This window comes from Drosophila navojoa, chromosome 5 (assembly GCF_054131105.1).
Source record: "Drosophila navojoa isolate 15081-1374.11 chromosome 5, UAZ_NAV_1.0, whole genome shotgun sequence".
Lineage (NCBI taxonomy): Eukaryota > Metazoa > Arthropoda > Insecta > Diptera > Drosophilidae > Drosophila > Drosophila navojoa.
In genome coordinates, this window is record NC_142893.1 from 23,770,799 (window position 1) to 23,791,293 (window position 20,495).

Below are 20,495 nucleotides of genomic sequence, written 5' to 3' on the forward strand. Positions count from 1 at the left end.
TATTGTTTATACAATTTAATATCTGGAAATGCATGTTTAGTTTTACAAGTGCTGTAAAACGTGCTGCATAGAACAAAGGTTTGTGTCTCCACTAGAATAGATTGCAGTTATGACCTATAGATGGCGCTGAGACGACAAGGAATTTCTGGCTGAAATTTTAAATGATTCGCGAATTCAACCTATAAATGGCGCATATTTTAAATTCGACCAATTGTATAAATTAAAATATGAGCTATAGATAATCATTTCTTTAAAATTCTTAACTGGTCCGAATTTGAATATCGTTGCCTTTTGAGCCATAGGTGGCGCTTGCTTAAACCATGCAAGTTGATTTTTGGCTAAATTTAGCAGAAGGTAAATTCGAATTTTAATGGACATGTGAATTGAATAGTCAAGCTTTTATTTTGACTGTGGTTTCTGTATGATATTAGTTTTCGATGAAATTAAATTCAGTAAGCATAAAGGTCAGTAGAGTTAGAATTTCAGTTTTGCAGAGCGAATGCCTAAAAGTTCTGATTTACAAAACTTTCAAACAAATGGCAGATAAACTGTAACCTATACAAAAGCAGCTGCTGAAACAACAACAACAGCAGCAACAAAACTGCTTTTATTTAGTTTCAGGTATTTTTCTTGACTCTTTTTATTTTATTTTATTTTTTTAATTTTATTTTTTTTGCAGCAGTTGCAGCATGTTAACATTTCCGTGCTCTAAGTTGTTACCCAGGTTTTAATTATGGTCAGATTTTTGCGCTGTTGACTGCAACTGACTTTTGCTCAGTTACAGTCGAATTGGTCAGAACATACATACCTTCACACATACACATACATGTATGTGTATAACATTATACATGCATACATAGAAATTCGCATATTGGAAAAGTGCTGACAAAATTTATGTAAAAGGCGATTTTCAATTTCAGATAAAGTTCGCTTGGCTTTTGATTACCTACGTTTGTGTGTGTTTACTTGCGTGTATGGGTAGTCGTAGCAGGTTCTTGGTCCAGCGTTTCTTTGTTTGATAAATGGGTTTCGACATTCGAAATCTATGCAGTTCCACCAAAAGTGATTGCAATTAGTTATTCTACAAAATACATATACTTATAAAATACGCGTCAAATGAAAAGTTGATTTAAATTTAAACGATGTTAAGCTGTGCTGAACAAAAAATCAAAAGCCACAATGAATTTATTCAAAATATGGCAGCAAAATCACGCAAAAAATGGCCCAGCAACGAGCGACACCTGGCGATTAATTAAAATAACTGTTTATCAACACGAATTAATCATGTTTAAACATGCTCAAAGCTCGTGCGACCGCATACAAAATGGCGTGCAGGTACCGTTAGGGTCATGTTAGCCGCGATTTGAGAGCCCTCCGCGGAAGTTGGCTAATATAAGGGAACGGACGGGAAGCGAAGGAAAGGCGAAGTAACGTCCCTACCGCAGGGCTGGGCGGGAGTGGTGTTCCAGAAATAGATTTAATTTTTAAGTGTTGGTAGCCGAATCGTTTTTAATGTGACTGTGAGATGTCATTCTTTATTTAAATTTACTTCAGTTTATAAAAGCTAAAATAGTTAACTTTTTCTACACAAAAATTATTATATAATAATAATTAATAAATACAAATTAAGTATTTAAGTTTAAGAGCATTATAGCTCCAATAAGTATTAAGCAAGTCAAGGTCAAATCGGAAAGAAATTTATTAAAAACAATATATGACACCAAGTTAGAATTAAAAAGCTCAGCTACTTGATATTTCTGATGTACCTTTATTATCTTAAATATTTTCACCACAATTTACATCAAGTAAAATACATTAGTTGTATAACAAAAGTTATTTCATATTATATTTTGTGTACCTATTACTATATATTCTCTTTAAGTCACGAACTTTTCAAAGGCAGTGAGACAATTTGGAGGTCCTGTTTATGAGAACATCTGATTTTATGCCACATTTTAAGTTAATTTCAAAGCTTAACCAAGGGCGGTACGCTAATCTGAAAATTTTAATGTCAATTACTGCGTCATATGCGACTGTGTGTGTAATTGGAGTGCGTTTATTTTCGTGGTATCATGAATATGATCTAAACTATAAAACGAGCTCTGATTGGGCCCGTTGCTGCGGGGATTTGCCTAACATTTGTGAAGGGTTTGTCACGCGGCTACCATTAGACAGGATCTCAATGGACGTTGACGCGCCTTGCTTACAATAAAAAAGTTAAAAAAGATGAATCCGGTGTGAGTGCGAGAGTAGGAAAGGATAGCACGAGTTTAAAACCCGTGGAGAGATACGATTCGAGGCATCGGTGCATGTCGAAGGACGCAATAAAACAGTGCATCGGGACATCCAGACATCAGGACTGAAGTAGGAGGTTCGTCTGCTTGATTCAACGCCAATTTGTCCCATACGTGTCACTCTAGTCGGAAACCTATGTAATTGTTGCCGCTATAGCTGCCGCATGGTCTGGGCATGGTCTTTACAATTATTGCATTTTGTTTTTAGATGAGTGAAGCAAAAAACAAGTAATCTGATCAATAGTCATTTGTTTAACTCAACTAAATTAGTATAACCAGAACCCATCCAAAATGGGAAATCAGGGTATAATGGTTTTGTTAAAATATATGTAACAAGCCGAGGGAGGCGTGGCAAACATATATAAAGTATATAAAGTATATATATTCTTGATCAGGGCGACGAGCGGAGTCGATTTGGCCCTGTCCGTATATCCTTCTGTCCGTGGAGCAGTCTCGACTAGAGCTTTTTCACTTGTTTAAATAGTGTTTTTGACCGCTTGCCGCTAAGCTCTTTCCTCAGGTATTTTGTAATCGATTCGGCTATATTCAACTGGCCATTTATTGTCAGGGCGGATAAAGCGACTGCTAGACAAAATTATCGACCAATTACCGCCAACCACGGCTATAGCTGTTCTTGATTTTATAGGCTTTGATTTATGAGTTCGCTGTATGCCTGGACCCATTAATAAACCAAATCGTTGGCAGGACTATGGACGAAAATCGCTGTGGCTGGCCGCCTGCTTGAGGAAGTACACAAAGCGACATAGCTCCGCCGAGCAGACATTGTGTGTGGATATGGATAGTGTCATCGATAGCCTGTATAGGATTACCTGTATCTTCCACGCACACTCACGCTCTATATATATCTCTCTTTGTCACTTCCTCTCATTCTCTCTCGTTCTCTCTGTATGTGTTTCTGTCGAGCACTGTTGTCATGCAATTAGCGGCGCTTGGGCAGCTCCTTGACTGAGCGTGACGATTGGGCAGCTGGCGATTTATGGCTGACGAGCGTTTTATAAGTCGCCGCCCAAGGACCTCAGGCACTAACATCAAAACCCCCATTTAAAGCAGCTACGCTTTGCTGCTTAGCCACTAAAATCATTAAGCCAACAACAACAAGAATAACCGTGGAAATAGCAACAACAATGTTGCAAAATAAATTGAATGCTGCGATTGTGCCGGCAAATCGTCCTTCAACTCGTTTGCACAAAATTCAATTACTTCCGTTGGCTATTACTGCCGCACGGTTGCCAATATACATATACCTATATATATATTTATATAGCGATTGGGTAGGGGGAATAGTGCTCATTGAAATTGCATTTAGGCAGCTCAAGCTCCAGCTGCGAACGCATTTTATGCAGCTTCTAGAATTGCCAAAGGGCCAGCCAACCAGCAAGCCAGCCTGAGTTGAGGGGGATGCAAGGTAGGGGTTGAGGGGGGCGGGGGTGGTGTAGCAAGCAAGGTGTGGCACCAAAACACTTTGCTTTTTGATAGACTTTATGGAAGAAAGCGAATTCAAACTAATAAAAATGTAGAAAATACTAAACTTATTTTAAGCAATTTATAATTCTTAAAGTTTTTCTGAATCTGACAATATGAGAGAATGTTATGCAAATTGAGTGATTTGTCCGGAATATATAAAAAGAGAAACTAAAATATATATATTTTCTTCCAAATAGATTACATGTATAGAGTTGAATATACAGTAAAATCCGGTCATAACGACCCACAAGGGACCGTCGATATACCGGGAAGACGCTTTAAATATGTATTAGTCCGGGAAGATTTTATTAAAGAGGAGTGAGCTTTGAAGAAAGCAGATGTAAAAATTGTTGATATCAAGTTTCATGAATGAATTGAAGACTGTAGATTCAATAATGACGAAATGGTTTGTGTCTTAACGAACTCAGAGCAAGAGCAACATTGCAAAGAACCAATATTAACGAATGAGTATAAATATGATTGGTAATACCTGAATACTATTCAGTCAAAATTATTTTGTTGGTTGGAAGCCACCTGCTTTGAAGTCGTATTGTGCAAAACTCTTCCACCTATAACTCCTTTTACACACACACAGATATACATATAAATATGTGCATGTGTGGCAGGCACAGCTGCAACCTGCAGCTAATAGCACTTTGTTTACTTTATTTGTTCGCAGCCAAATCCCTCTACTGCAAACGAACAAAAGAACAACTCGTTCGAGTCGATAGGGAAGAGCCAATGACAACAGCTTTCAGCTTAAGACATACGCAGCGCGCTATGGCGTCCCACTCAGCCCCTGTCACATCTGTGGATAATTGAATGGCCGTATTCGTATTTCGAAGAAACGCCAAAAATCGAATGTAATTTGGCAACAAAGTTTGCTTTAAGCACGGCTCCATTCCAAAAATTCGCAACATCAAAAAAAGAGGGAAAATCAAACGTTTTTTAAATGATATCCACACGGCGCATGGCGCCTGCGCCTGGGCACATGTGGAACGTAATCTGGAACGCATTCGGCTGTTGGCACTTTTAAGCGCCTGCTGCACGCCAAATCACTTCAGTACGACGTCGGCTGGCTACACAGACGCGCCTGACGGAAACGCGTGGCACTGTCATCACCGAGCGAGCGTCGCTGTGTTAACTAGTTAACGGTATTTTGAATTACTAGTGCAAGCAGACAGTGCGAGCGAATGAACTAACTGTAAATACGATTGCAAAAAATTGATAGCGAAGGAGGAGCACAAAAAAGTTTTGCTAGTGGGCAATTCTTGATTTCGTATATATGTGTCAGTGTGCAACTGTGTGTGCTTATGTGTGTGGCTTTGGATCTGGATCTGGTTTGATTAAAGCGCCGCGTGTGTGATTAGTTGTGTGAATTGTTTTTGTGTGCAATCAGCTAATTGACAGGCTACTCTTCCTATTCTGCAATTTGAAATATCTAGCTCCAATGAATGGCTGGTAAGTGCACTGAGGCTCGAAAAGTCTAACACGAAATGCATTGAATATTTTTGTTTTTTTTTTTAACGATTTCAAGTGTTAGGTCCAATGGATTATTTGTTGACTTTTTAGTGAAACGCTTATTGGCTTCAGTAAATCCTAAGCCCTTTGCTCTACTCACGTCAAAGTCATTTAGCAATTTGTTGCCGCAGCACTCGCCTCGCATCCTTTTGTCCGTGCGGCAGTGACAGCGCTTCAATAGCCTTTGTCATTTTGTGCTGCCTGTTTAATTTCACAATTCATTTCATGTCAAACGGCTTGTCAATGGCAACCATACTCCGAGTTGTCAGCCCTCCTGCAAGGCCAATAAACGACCACAAAAAATAAACGTTGTCGCTGTCAAGACGTTCGCATTTGATGTATTAACTGTTTCCCTTAAAGTGTGCGAGAGAAACCCTACAATACCTCCACATGTGTTTGTGTGTAAGTGGCAACTCTAGACGCATAATTTATTGCCTGTCGAAGTGCTGATTAACTCGATAGACCATGTCTCCATTGGATATATCGGCTTTGCTTAGAGGCTTACGCGAAAATAATGTCATTTCATAAACATGTGAATTCATTTCATGCGAATTAATTATTAATGTGTATAAAGTGGTTTTCATACAGGATGTATATGTGTATAAATTTTAATGGTTTTAAAACTTGTTTTCCAATCAATTTCAATATTTAATGTAATAAAAGGTTTCGTATGTTCGCTGATGAACGGCAACAGGAAATACTCGTCCGTCCAACAATGGCCAATCACTAATGTGAAAACCGAGTTTCAGGTTATCCAGTAGTTGAGTTACTAACCTTTTTTCGGAAAACAGAAAACTTAAGAGCTTTTATCAATTCTATTATTGTCTGTTTTTTTTTTTTTTTTTTTTTTTTTAACATACACATATCTTAAGTCAAAGAGAACTCGTTATAAACAACAAATCCTAGAAATAATAAATAATACTTTTTCATTTCTATCAAAGTAAAGGATTATATTAAAATAATAAAAAAAAAAAAAATAACAAAAATATTCCAAGTATAAAGTTTGATTATCACGTCTATTCATTTTCAATCAGTTATTAGATCAAATCAAATTTTGTTTCATTTATAAACTTACCTCATATAAAATACCATAAAATGCTGTTAATTATTTCATAAATCTAAATTATGCCGATGGAATGGTTAACCCTATGTACAAATAAAATTTCGCTAACAAATTGTAAATGCAACTAGCAAATAATTATCTTTGGTGCATATTAAGCTTACCAAACAAACAGATTTATAGCCAAATGTAAATGCCTATTGACAGCTCTGGCTAAAGACTGTTCATTTAATACAACTCGCAGCTGGCGAGGCTTTATAAGCAAAGAGTGAACTAGTTCAAATGGCAAATTGCAAATGCAAATGTTCACTAATTTGACTTACACACTAAGCAGCCCACCAATCCCGACAGTTCGCTTGATCAATGGTGCTTAATTAATAATAATCTGATACAATTGGTGTGCAAACCCACGCACTCACGCTCGCACATACACGCACACAAACACAAATATTGGATGTGGCTGGAAAATGGTATATTAATTTGGCGGAAATGCCGTTTTGAAATAGTTGAGCTGTTTTTGTTGATATGCAAATGCGTTCGACAAGTTTCCCACACACTTCAACACCTCTAGCTGAGCCTGAGTCGTCATTTTATTAGACTGGCTAATTGAGCTTATGGCCCAAGGCCGGCTGCATCGCCGTAAACATAAGCTTAAGCCAATGTGAAGTACTAACAATACTTCAAACAATTTGCTTACCTACGTAAAAAAAAAAAAAAATAAATAAATAAAATAAAAAGTAGAAGAAGGAAAAGTGGTTTGGGCATATCTGGAATTTCTCGCAAGTTTGCGCCGCAACGCCTTCAATGCTCTTCTTTTTTTTGGACGGATTTTTCTGGCTTTACTTTTGCTGACTGCTATTTTATGGTAGCCATTAAAGGAAATTGAATATAATTTTGTTTGCTAAGCTCTTCCATAAACTTGCCAAGTGCCTGGCGTAGCTATATGATTTCTTTATTTTTTTTCTTCCATTCACCCCTCACCGAGCGACTTCTGCGTTTCGGCGTTTCTACGGCAAGGTTTTTCATATTTTATTAAGTTCACGCCATAAAAAGGTCGACCAGGGCCAACGGAGCCTAAGCGGCCTTAGTTTTGGGCGTCTGTTTTGCTGCAGTTCCTATGAGAGTTGAGCGCGTGTCACAAACATTTAGCCAGACACGGCAAAATCTGAGCACGATACAAACGAAACATGTCAATATGTATATCAGGCTCTTATTTTGTGCAACTATCGCTTTCTTATCTTGTAGCCGATAGGGTACAAAAAATTTGAGAGTTGTTAGGGACGCTAAGAAGTTCGTTTTGTAACTTGAGAATTTAATACTAAAAATTTGATTGCTGATGAGACAATAGTTGGAAATAAGTGACCCAGAAATATTTAACTTCTTTAGAGCTCTGCTTTTGGGCCAGGAATAGCGCACTCTCAAAGAATTAATTATATATATTCCAAAAATACTTATTTATAACTTTCTGTTCAACTTGGGCTCTTTTTATACCCTGATCAGGACAACGAGCTGAGTCGATTTAGCCCTGTCCGTTTGTCTGTCCGTATGTTTGAACGCGTCGATCTCAAAATATATAAGAGCTATGAAAACACTGCACGCACCCAACTCTTCGCCATGCCCATTGCTGTCATCCTTTAAACGTCACTTAAATATGATTGAGAAATTTCCGATTTGTAGATTGGGCAAGTTCTGAGTTCTGAGTTCACCTTTTGGGCCGGTAACGACCGACTCTTCTACAACCCCAAGCGCCAGACAAATGACTGATGAACGCACAAGTCAGTCTTGGGAAGGACGTGAGCAGGGAATCAGATCTAGATGGATTTGCTTGGCTGGCCACAATGTAAGCCAACCTATTTCATCTGCATATGTATGTAGCTATCGACCACAACAATAGCATCAGAAGCAGTAGCACCCGAAGACAGCAGCAGCAACGTCTTGGCCCACTTTGAACGCCAATTTCATTATTTATTTAAGTTTGTAAAAGCAAACTTGCATATTCTCACTTGCCGGCGGGCTCTCTGACTAACTTAAGCAACTGCAAATGGGGATTCGAGAACGTGAAGGGAAACGTGAACGCTTTTAGCTGAGAAATGGGCAAATAATAAATTGTTGTTAGGTTTCGGTTCTATTTGTGTATTTGTTTTAGCGTTTGGCTTGGGCTTGGGCCACGTCTTCGGCTGTCGCCACATTGGACACTGCTTTGGCTTAACTCCATTTGTTGGGGCTTATCCAGTTATCCTGCTAGGTTCGCAATCAAATGGAAAAGCATTGTTTTCATTTCATTTAAATTTTGATGGATTGCTTTGGTTGCGAGGGCTTGCTTTGGCTGTGAGCCCTTTACAAGTTTCATTATTATTCATTATTAATATTATTGAAAGAGACTTCAAATAAATAGTCGCAAATATAATTGTAATAAATATTTGTTTTAATAAGAAATATAAATTTGTATTAGTTTGACGGTAAAACATTTTCTTTTAATTAAAAAATGAAATATTTATGAATTTATTTATTCATACTTAGGGGTTTAATTAAGATCAGCATTTGACTTTTCTCAGTTGGGAGAAGATAGGTGGCCAAAGGTTCAAATTTTGTATTTGATCTGTATTTTCTTAGAAGTTTTATGTGTTCTTTAATATATATATAAAAATTTAATATATATAAATATATATTTAAAATTTTAAAGGAAATAATGTTTGTTGTTTTATTTTTATTAAAAACAGAAATAGTTCATTAAAATATATCTTTCAAATCGAATATTGTGGAAATTTTCAACAAATAATCTATATTTATAAGTATATATATAATATATACATATAATATATATAATAATGATACAGTAAAATCCGGTTATAACGACTCCGCTTAAAGCGTCCAACCGGTTGGGCCCTATACAAACTTATATGAAAGAAAATATGAGAGTTAAAGCGTCCGCCGGGTATAGCGACGTAAAATCGTCGGTCCCTTGAGTGTCGCTATAACCGGATTCTACTGTATATATATGTATATATATGTCTGCTGAGCTGAGCTAAGAGTGCGCGAGTTTTTTTTGTGTCTTGTCATGTTGATGTATCTTTGATAAGAAAACAGTCCTTATAGGCCGTGACGTGAAGGAGCAGCTTAAGCAAATGATTTTTGTTGATTTTATTTGGCAAATGACTTTGTCTACCTACGCAGATGCTGTTCATTTCGCATTTTCATTTATATTTGTATGCGGCTCTTGCGAGGGAGATAAGGTAGCCAAAACCATCAATCAATAGCCCAGATAATGTAAAAAGACATTGCTGTAATTTTGTACCAAAAGGTTCCGATGTGTGTGTGTCTTTGCGCATGTGTGCGTGTGCCAGGTGTTGTCTTTCTTCTTCTTGTGGTTACTGATTGTGGCGGTTCTGCTTTGGATGTGGCATCAGGGCAGAGGTCTGCAGCTCTGCTCAACTCTATAAATAAAACCGCAACAGCATTATGCTATGAGATTGACATAATTAAGACAGAGTTGCGCTCAAATTGACAATTGCGAGGGGAATTTCTTTCGCTGATTTGCATAGTTCGAAAAGACAAATGCGCATCTAAGTTGGTAGTAATTTATAAACCCATATATAAGTAAAATATCTCTCGTTTTATATAAAAATTATCAAAAATTTTATAAAAATTAAATAAAAATATATACATATTTCAATATTATTTTTATTTTTTATTTTCGTAAGTTCATTATTTAATATTTTTTGTTTATAAAAGCAATATATGATATTTAAACAAATGTTTTGAATTAATTGTAGTGCTGCTCAAATTGTTTAATTACATTAATTAACTTATTTATTGCATATAAATTTGATACATTTATTTTCAAGTTCCCTAAATTGCTCGTACGTTTAATAATCCTAAGGTAACATTCCTAACTAACCGTTCGTTTTAGTCTGCAGACCGAAGTGCTTATGAAACTAGAAATGTATCCTAAAACAAGTAAGAACGTTGCAGTCGGGCGTTACCGATTGCGGAATACTCATTCACACTCCATATGCAATTTAGTAGCCAAGTTAAGTTCTAATACTGTAGAAAATTCAGTTTTTCTCAAATTGGCTTACGCTCCAAAAATAAAAAAAATAACAGGGTTTTTTTTTTGATATGCCACGCCCCTAAAGAGGCGCAACAATATTATTTGGAGAATCGATAGAGGAGGTTACTAGTAGCTTAACTATTTGAAGCTTCTAGCTCTTATAATTTAGGAGATATAAACTTTTGCGGTTTGCCACGCCCCGTGTGAGCGGACATATATCCATCAAAACTTTTTGGTCTTGGGAGGTCATAGTGTCCAATAGTGTCCAATTTTTGATTAATCTTTATAGAATCATAAAATTAGCTCACGTGCTAAATTTCAACGTTCTAGCTTAAAAGCACTAGGAGATACAGTTTTATCAGATTTTCCACGCCCCTAGTGGGCGGATCGGGAAAATTTTAACACATTATAAATCGGAGATATACAAGTCAAGTCTCTAGCTTCAATAGCGCCGAAATGAACTGCGTTCATACGGACAGACGGATAGTCGGACAGACGGATGGACAGCAAGACGGAAATTACAAACAGCTATTCATAGTTGAAATTTGGTTTAAGAGTGGCATATTGCGTATACGACATGTGGGGGCACATTGAGACTAAATGTATAAACATTTCCGCCTAGATGCACGCATGAATGTTAATGCTTATTGTTGTAACTTTTTGACGCTAAACAACAGTTTTTGAAGACGTTCAACGATGCTTTTAGTTGATGTCGCTGCTGCTGCTACTGTTGCTGGTGTTTTTGCTGTTCCTGTTGCTGATGTGTTATGTAGTAGAAATTATGCAGAAAAGCCAAAAACGACGAAACTAACAGCCAGAACATAAACACAGACACATATACATACACATGCACTAACACACCCACACTCACACATACACAGAAATCTACTGATGGTTGCTTGCTTATAACTAGGCATAGTTAAGGGCTGTGAGTTTTAGTGTGTTTCGGGATCTTTTAGTGTGTATATATGCGTTTGTGTGCCTGTGGATGTTTCGCTTTTATAGTTGGCGGGAACAATTTGGCCTAGTTTATGTGCGCTGGTAGCCAGCAAGATGCAGTGACGATAAATTTAACACGACTTGACTCTAAGTTTAGCCATTTAGATTGAAAGATCTCAACAGCTTGGAGACTAGCAATATTTCTGACTTTTCGTTTTATAGGCAAGCACCCGCTGGCAAAAAAGGGCTACTAAACGGCGCTGTTTAAGCTACAGTGACTACTCAAAGTGACAGCCAGAGGCTGAGCATATAATTTGATATGCCTTTTTTTTTATCATAATTAACCCGTCGCACTTAAAGTTCTCGCTCTCAGCTCTTAGCCAACTACACGTGTTGAACAAGTTCATAAACCCCGAGCTGCCTGCTGGCTGCCGCTTACATATATTTGTATTTTTTATTTTTGTCTCATAGAACCCAGGTTCAAATTGGCGCGACTTCCGAAGACATTTCTTGTGGCATGGCGGGCGCTCTTGCTGCATGGCTGGTTGCCACTCCCTCCTGCCAAGCTCTCACCCTGTGGCGCCTATCTGTTTTGTGGCATGTCAGCTGCCACATCACGCGGCACTGTGGGCGTTGAGCTTATTAAAAGCAAATTGCTTGAGTGCTTGTTGATAGGCGGAGTCCTTAAAAATTTATTCATATTGTATTTATTCAGGTAATCCTGACATTTATTGCGAGAGGCGCACCGTGCAGGCATAAATATACTAAATATATTTATGTAAAATTTAATATAATTGAAATACCTCAATTAAGTCAAGCTGGATACAAACAACTGGTTTTCCGACTCTCTCTGCAACGGTCTACTATATTTCAGTTCAGAAATATCCGTTGATTATTTCACTGACTTCGTGGCATTTCAAATAAAATGGTTTCAAATTACTCTGAACTAGTAACTAATAAAAAAAATGTATCAATTCAGATCGAATGATTCAAAAATGTTACCTTATAATTTTAATAATCCCTGTAAAGTGATAGTATTTATACTCCTCGACTGTGAATACTATTAATTGAGGTAAAATACTCAATTTAGGATCATTAGAAAGTTTTCGGAAGTACTCGAACCACTGTGGCCCTGGCTGATAGTTAACTATTCTGTTGTCCGCTCCTGCAGCGCCTGCTCTCTCATTCTGTCAGCGCGTTGACCCTCCACTCACACCCACTGTGGGTACTTCCCCAACTCTAAGCACCCACTTGACGGCTCGCTCACAACTGTTGGCCTAATGTCTATTTGGTTTCTTGGCACGACAAAGCAAAGTAAAAAGGCAAAAACTTATCATAAAACTTTCGCAAAGTTGTCAAGGTTTTGTTGTACGGTTCTGCCCGTCATTTTCAGAGCCCGGCAAAAAATAATTATTTATAGCTTAAAAATATAGCTATAAAATATAAACACCAACACCAACAGCCACAGCAAAAAACAGAAATAGCAGCCGGCCAAATTCAACTTCAGGCAACAACAAGTTGCAAATCCATAAAGTTGTAAGGCTTAAGAGCATGCAAAAAGCGGCTTAAACGTTTATGCTTTAATTGGCAGTGCATATAGATAGTTTAGTACCTATTCACTTATATATTTTCATATGGATAAAACACGGCAAATCGATGGCTGAAGCACAACGCTGGCCCACTTGATGGCAGCAATAATAATTCTCGCTCCGGTGAAGTGTGCCAATCAACAGACACTAGCTGGATTCTATTTGTGTACTCTGTCCGTCTATCTGTCTGTTTGTCTTTCTGGTCGTGTCTGTCATTGACAGACAATCATAAATACGGCAAAAAAAGTAGAGACGGTAAGAAGCCATAACGAAAAACTATGTAGTACATATGCCAGGACAACAACTCAGACCAAAAGCCCATCGACATAACAATCGTCAGGATCTGTTTTTGTGGCTGCCATTCTTCACTCTCTCTTTCTCCCTCTGTCTCTCTCTCTCTCTCTCTCTCTCTCTCTCTCTCTCTCTCACTATCTTATTTATATTATTTTCTTTTATTCTTTTGGCAGGGCAACCTTTGATGAAATGTCATGCGAAATGCCAGAAATTTCTGTTGCGTCTGGCATTTTTGGTCTTTCGGCTCTCAGCAGCCTTAGCTTGGCAACTTCATTCAAGCGTGCAGCATGAGCAGTTGCCCAACTTTGGTTTTACATTTAATTAATTCCGTTTCATGGCATTTGTTTGAATAGTTGAAAGTTATAAACATTTCAAGGTTTTTGTGCAGTCTGAATAACAAAATATGAATTTAATCACATTTATCGAGCATTATAAATTATGTAGAAATGCTCGAGATATATATTAATTTATTGGCGGTTAATTGATCAATGTGATGAGTTTGTCCTCCTGAGTGCCATACCCATCACATCATTAGATCCGAGCATTTATTCTTAAATTAAAATAAGTAAGAATAGTTGAATAGTCGATACCAGAATACTAATTCACGGCCTAAGAGCTGTCAGATCAATTTTCCGTGATTTAGCTAAACTTTGAGTTTTTAGTAGTGCTCAAACTATAATGGATTTTGTGTAATAGGCCTTATTACACGATTTTGACGATCCTTATATCCTTATGGAATCATAACTGTAACACATGAGCCAAACTTAGTTCTAAATCTGTAAAAAGACCTGGGCCCGACAGTAACTTAGAGCGAGACAAGCATAACAATTGCAATACATATGAGCGAGTATGTGTGTGTCCTCACATAGAACAGCAGTGAGATGGTAAAACGAAGCTGTGGCAGTTTCGAGCAGAAATTAAACGAGCGAGCATGTCGAGACCCAGAAAGCGTCCGGTGATGGATGTTTATAAAATAGAAAATATTTTGTCCGATATCTCCGACATATATATATTCTTGATCAGGACGACGAGCTGAGTCGATATAGCCCGTCCGTCCGTCCGTCTGTATGAGTGCGTCGATCTCAGAAGATACAAAAGCTAGAGACCTGAATATTGGCATGCATACTCGTGTATATCATACGCAGCACGGGTTTGCTTTATTTTTTCGATAAATTATCCGATAACTTTTTTATCGAGAATAATCGAAAAATGTATTTAGTTTTTTCAGCCTCATACGTATACTATTAGACCTGGAGACCTCAGATTTACTGTGCATATACATATGATGAATACAAACATTTTGTAATTTACAGATTTTGGATACCACGCCCCCAATTTGTAAAAAACGTATTTTAAATATTAGAGTCTTGTGCTTTGGAATGTACATACATTTGAACATTATTATTACGTACTGAATGTTTCATTAAGATTGTATGTCTAGAATATAAATTATTAAACAAATAAATTCTCGTACTATTGCCCACACTGCAGCGCAGTCGCTGCTTACTGCGCAGTTGACAGAGCGCGGGCGCGTGATGGTGGATGAATATGTATGTAGAAGTGCAGAATAATAAGAATATCACCTTGGAGGGTTCAGGGTATCTCCTAGTCGAGCAGTCTCGACCAGAGCCTTACTACTTGTTATTTATAATTTGTTCTTTGTTGAACATTCATTAAATTGCAAAGTATACATTCAGGGCGCTACTTAATTAGTTATATGGTGGAGGTGTAGGAAAGGTTGAATTAATTGAATTATCCTAAAAGGCAGCCAGCCTTGTGGAGTATTTTCCTGAAGTTTGACGTATGCCTTGGTGTATTGTCTGGATGTTGAGCTCGCGGTGTAGGTACCTCATGTGATTATTCGCAGTGCTCTGTTCTGGAATCTTTGGATTATTCGCAGGTTGGAATCGCAGGCCGTTCCCCATACGTGTAGACAATATGTCCATACTGGTTTCAGCATAGCCTTATACATTAGAATTTTTGATTTAGGGAATGCTTAGACTTGTTCCCTATATGCCAGTACAGTCGTCCAAGCTTGCATTTGTTCTTGATATGCTGGGGTCATGTAAGCCATTTTTTTTTCAACTCTGGCGAGAATTGTGGCCATGCACCTCTTCTCATAGAGAAAATTGTGTGTGCCGATCTGCTGGTGTTGATCGTTATAAACCGCATTTTCAGCCAAACGCTCAGTAAATCAAGTTGAGTTTGCAAGATCGTGGATGCAGATTCCTCCGATGTAGCCAAACAAACGGTATCGTCAGCATAGGCCGCGCATCAGGGAGGGACTCCGTACCACTGGATTTTCTGCAGTGTATAATGTATATAACGCCGGTCCAAGCATGCTGCCCTGAGGTATTCCCGCACAAACCTGGAGAATGCTGGACTCCTCTCGGCCAACTCTTACTCTGTCAAAGGCTTGTTTCACATCTAGGAACGCGGCATTTTCTTTTCGAGCACCTCCAGGATGCAGTCAACTCTGTGGCACTGCTCAGGAGTTCCATGTTTCACCCTAAACGAAGATGCTCGACAAAAGCATTGGCTTTGTCGGCATCACACCTGAGCTATTGTCCTGAATAGGAACTGTTCTTTTAAATGATCTCTTCATGTTCATGGTTCAAGGTTTTCGACGAACTCAGAAAGCGTTTCATTGCGAAGGTTTGCAAGGAGGTCTTTCAATTCCCTGACTGCTCTGTTTAGTGTAGTCTTATCAAGCGGGCTGCGCGTGATTTGACAGACTCTGCGCAATCTCTGGGTGGAGTAGCCGTGAATGCCGCTTCATGGATTAGCCTGGTGAGGGATTCAGTACCGTTATTTACCGTATAAAAGGTCATTGCCATGAACAAAGAAGACTAATTAATTTTACATCTTTTTTTCAGTACTCTTGTTATTTCCCAGTTTGACAGGCAGCCTTCTTCTGATTGTCACAGCTATTGCTGATAAGATCTATCTTAATACTTCATTTACTTAATTTTTTTTAGCCGAAATATGATACCATCTCAATCGATGAAATACATTGAAAATTCAAAATTAAAAAAAAATATATTATTTGTAATATTTTATTTTTTTTTTATTATTTTATTTATATTATTTATACATTAATGATAGGATTTTGCCATGCCACTTAAATTTGAACGAATCAGCAGTCGTTTCTCATTTACAGATATATATTTCAATTGTTATTAGGATGTATTATTTTGTTTTCCCTTCCTTTCTTATATAATAAATTTATTAAATGTCGCTTATCATGGGATAATTCGTTTTTTATTTTCTCCATTTCCCATTTTCTCCGGGATCAAATGAAATGTAAATTTTCAAACATTGTTAATAACATTAAATTGCAAATTGTTTTAGGAACACGTTTATGGGATTTGTTTCGACATGTATTTGGAGTAATCTAATAGGCAGATATGCTGCTTGGTTGGCTGGCTGGCTGGCTGGCCGGTTGGTGCCTTTATGCTTTTATAGCCAGGCTGAGTAGGTACACAGTTGTGGCCTATAAAGTTTGTCAGTAAATTTTTACAATACCTTTTCGGTTGTTTGTCGGATTTAGCCAACGCGCGAATGCATCCCGCGACTCTCGTTTTAGAAGCAGAATGGAAATTTCAGCTAAATGCTATTCAAATTAAATCACCTGCAATCTGTATGGACAGCAGAGGCTGGCACAAAAAATGTGCGCTGATTTATTTAAATAATTTAAAAAATGAAAGACAAAGAATGGGAAGACAAACAATGTAAAGTAATGGCAGCTGTGTCTAGCCCTAAGATAACAATTGAGCAGCAGGGCAGACAAAGCGTTTGCCTCAACACAAAAGGCCAAAAGTTAATGTGTGCCTAAGTAGCAGGTCTGTCGACCCCAAGCACACACACAGCAGCCCACTAGGACACACACGCACACACACAGCAGCCCACTAGGACACACACGCACACACATAAACACTTGACTGTCGCCCATTAAAGTTGGCCAACTGAATTTAGGGACTAGCTTGCTCTGGCAGCCATATGGCCCACATCCGACGACTGCGTTTTTGGCCTTTTGTTTGCGGCGATGGCGTTGATTACTTTGGGGAAATGTGCGTGAAAGGTAACGGTGCGTACCTGTCCTGTCATTTACCGCTTTTCGCAGCTGCCACTGTTGCTGTTGCTGTTGCTGCTCTTGCCTCTACCTTTGCCTCTGCCTCTATCCGCGTCTAGGGCTGATTTATCTGCTGAATGTTTTGTGGCTCTGATTTTCTAGACCATAAACAGGTCGCTATGATTTTAAGTTATTATTGCTTGGCCATAAATCTGCTATTCAATATTGCGCAGACATCACGTAAATCATAATGTCATCTTTATTTGCCTTAAACTCAATTTGATGGCAAGTTTCAGCCATGCGCATAATATTGGATTAGATAAGCGTCGAGCTTTTGGTTCACAACCAGGGAAAGTGCGGAGAGCAATAGAGCACCTTTTTATCTCTCACTCGAGCTGATTTTGTTTTCATAAACGGTTGATTGAAAACACTACTTTGGGCTGAATTGAAGTGAGAAATTAGTGAAATGAGAAGTAAGGAAAGGGACGGAGAGGTAGACGGAGGAAGGAAACTATGGAAGAGGTATGCAGGGATGGTTTCAGGGTAAAATATTTGTAGGGAGAAAATTACTCAGTAATTAGGCGACCTAATGGGGTATAGGTGTAATGTGGATTAAGGTAGATGCTGATTATATCTGTCATACACAAATGTTGTATAATTGTAAAAAAACAGTGCTATTTAGTTGACAGTTCAATGTTTTCAGATCCTATAAATATATAACAAATAGTAATGGAAATGCATCTGAATAGAAATTGAAGATATACATATATGTTTTACCTACATAAGTGTTAGGTCACTACTCTAAGCTAATATCAGAAAATTTACTATCTGAAAAATAATAAATAAAATAATAAGACTAAGATATGCCTGAAGGCCTTTGCTGCTCTGGACTATTATTGTTATTTAGAATTAATTCTCTGTAGCGATTAAATAAATAAGTAAATAAGACGTAGATTATATTTTCATATATCTAAAAAATGATGTAAAGTTTTAATAACCTTTAAAGCATTTGTTAATATATCAAAATTTCTTACTGATTATAAAATATATAAAATTCTCGTATGGAATTCATCGTCACATATTAATTCATGTCATCCGAAAATTAATTATATTTAAAAATATTCTGAACGCTTTATGGGTTGCCTTTAATTATAATGAAACATATCGAAAACTCATCGTTCACGTTCGATTTAAAGGTAAAATCGTTGCAGCCGCAGGAGCGCAAGAGCTGCGAATTGATACTGTCGAATGGGCGCAAATTGCATTCACTTTGATTCAATGATTGGTTTCTGTTTCAGCAATCAGTTATTTAATATATATTTTAATTAAGCATACGCAGTGTGGACGCGGCCATAATATCGCATTATGTTTGATTTACAGTGAATAACAATGAAATTAAGTAAGCCTAGCAAAGGTTTGAGTAATGACCGTATGACATAGCAGTGGCGGGAGCAGGATCAGTGTCGTGGGCGTGGCACTGTGAAGTATCCACTCGAATGAAATGCACAGGTTGGGTTTTCAGCATTTGCCCATTAAAAACTCATTAACAAGACACAATGGCTTGACAAATAACTCGAAATGCATTCAATTCCGGTAACTTACACATATGTATATATATTTATTTGTATATACATATGCTATCTGGTTAAATCAAACGTTGCGCACACGCCGAAATCCCTGAGTAGCGTCTGTGAGCAGTGTTTTATTCACTCTTTTATACATTTTATCAATGCAATTACACAACGTCGGTTTCGAGCTGCTGACAAATACAGTGAATCTGGCTGTCAGCCGTTGACAGCCACATTAATTTGACAGCCGAAAATTTAAACTAGCAAGGGATTGCAAATGCAACTCCAGCTGCGGGCCGGTGGCAAATGAAAGCAAAAAATGTGACAGAAAATGTGAAAATTGTTGAAATTAAAAGTATATTGAACGCGCCGATCTCAGAAGATATAAGAGCTAAAGACTTGAAATTTTTTGCCTAGATCCGTAATTTACCCCTCACCCCTATATCCACCCTCTCACCCTCACCTTTTTAAAAGGCGGATTTCAAATACTAGAGACTTGTGCTTTGACACATACACACACTTTATAATCACGATATGAAAGTTTCATGGCCATATTCCATCAACAAGAAAAGTTATTAACCAACTAAGTTTCCATAGTAAGCCCACACTGCTGCCAATGCATCACTATTTTCTGTGTGTGATTGTCTGTGTTTCTTAGGTATTTATTCCTCGATGGGTTCAGGGGATCTCGTAGTTAAGTAGTCTCGACTACTTACTTGTTTTTATTATTCTTATATCCCTTAACACATTAAAAATGGACAGAAAGAATCATCGCAGACCCCATAGAGTATATATATTCTTGATCACCACGACGAGCTGAGTCGATATAGCCCTGTCCGTCTGACCGCCCGTCCGTCCGTATGAGTGCGTCGATCTCAAAAGTTATAAGAGCTAGAGAGCTGAAATTTGGCATGCATACTCGTGTATACCATACGCTGTACAGGCTTAACATATTTTTTTGATTATTCGTCCGATAACTTTTTTATCGAGAATAATCGAAAAATGGATTTTGTGTTTTCAGCTTCAGATTTACTGTGTAGATACATATGATGAATACAAACATCTGGTAATTAACAGATTTTGGATATCAGACCCCCTTCGCCACCAATTTGTAAAAAACGTATTTCAAGTACTAGAGACTTGTGGCTTAAAACGTATATCATGTTATCGTTATGATTACGCGAAAGTTTTAAAATCAAGGTTCAGGGTATCTCCTAGTTGAGCAAGGCTAAACCCATTTATATTTAGAGGATTTGGAAGCCAGCAAATATACTCTGCATTAAAGCAAGTGACAAGCTTCACGTCGCGACGCGTCGTCAGTGCCAGATTCCCTTCTGTTTAATTTTGAGCCCTGTCAACCTGCCGATATGTTTGGGCTAATGAATGCAGATGCTTAGTTGTGTGTGTCTTACTTGCGAGTCGCGTGATTTATTACGCTACTATTTGTTATATATGTATGTGTATATGATTTTATTTTGTTGTTTTTTTAAGGCACATGGTATCTTTATATTGCATGCTTATAGGCGTCTCGTTTGTCATTTCGCTGCCAGCAACAACAAAAACAAACAAAACAACAATACGCCTGCTTATCTGCACAGCAGGCGTTTGACAAACTGAGAGGG

At 37.8% G+C, this 20,495-nt stretch overlaps 1 protein-coding gene across 1 annotated transcript in view; it reads left to right on the forward strand.

The window, feature by feature from the left end:
• The first annotated feature begins 4,855 nt into the window (after nt 1-4,855).
• Nucleotides 4,856-20,495, forward strand: part of LOC108653224 (uncharacterized) — a 64,016-nt gene continuing 48,376 nt past the window's right edge. Inside the window, exon 1 of the mRNA XM_018103580.2 lies at nt 4,856-5,240. The gene's annotated coding sequence lies outside the window, so the exon portion shown is untranslated. The remainder of the gene's footprint in view (nt 5,241-20,495) is intronic.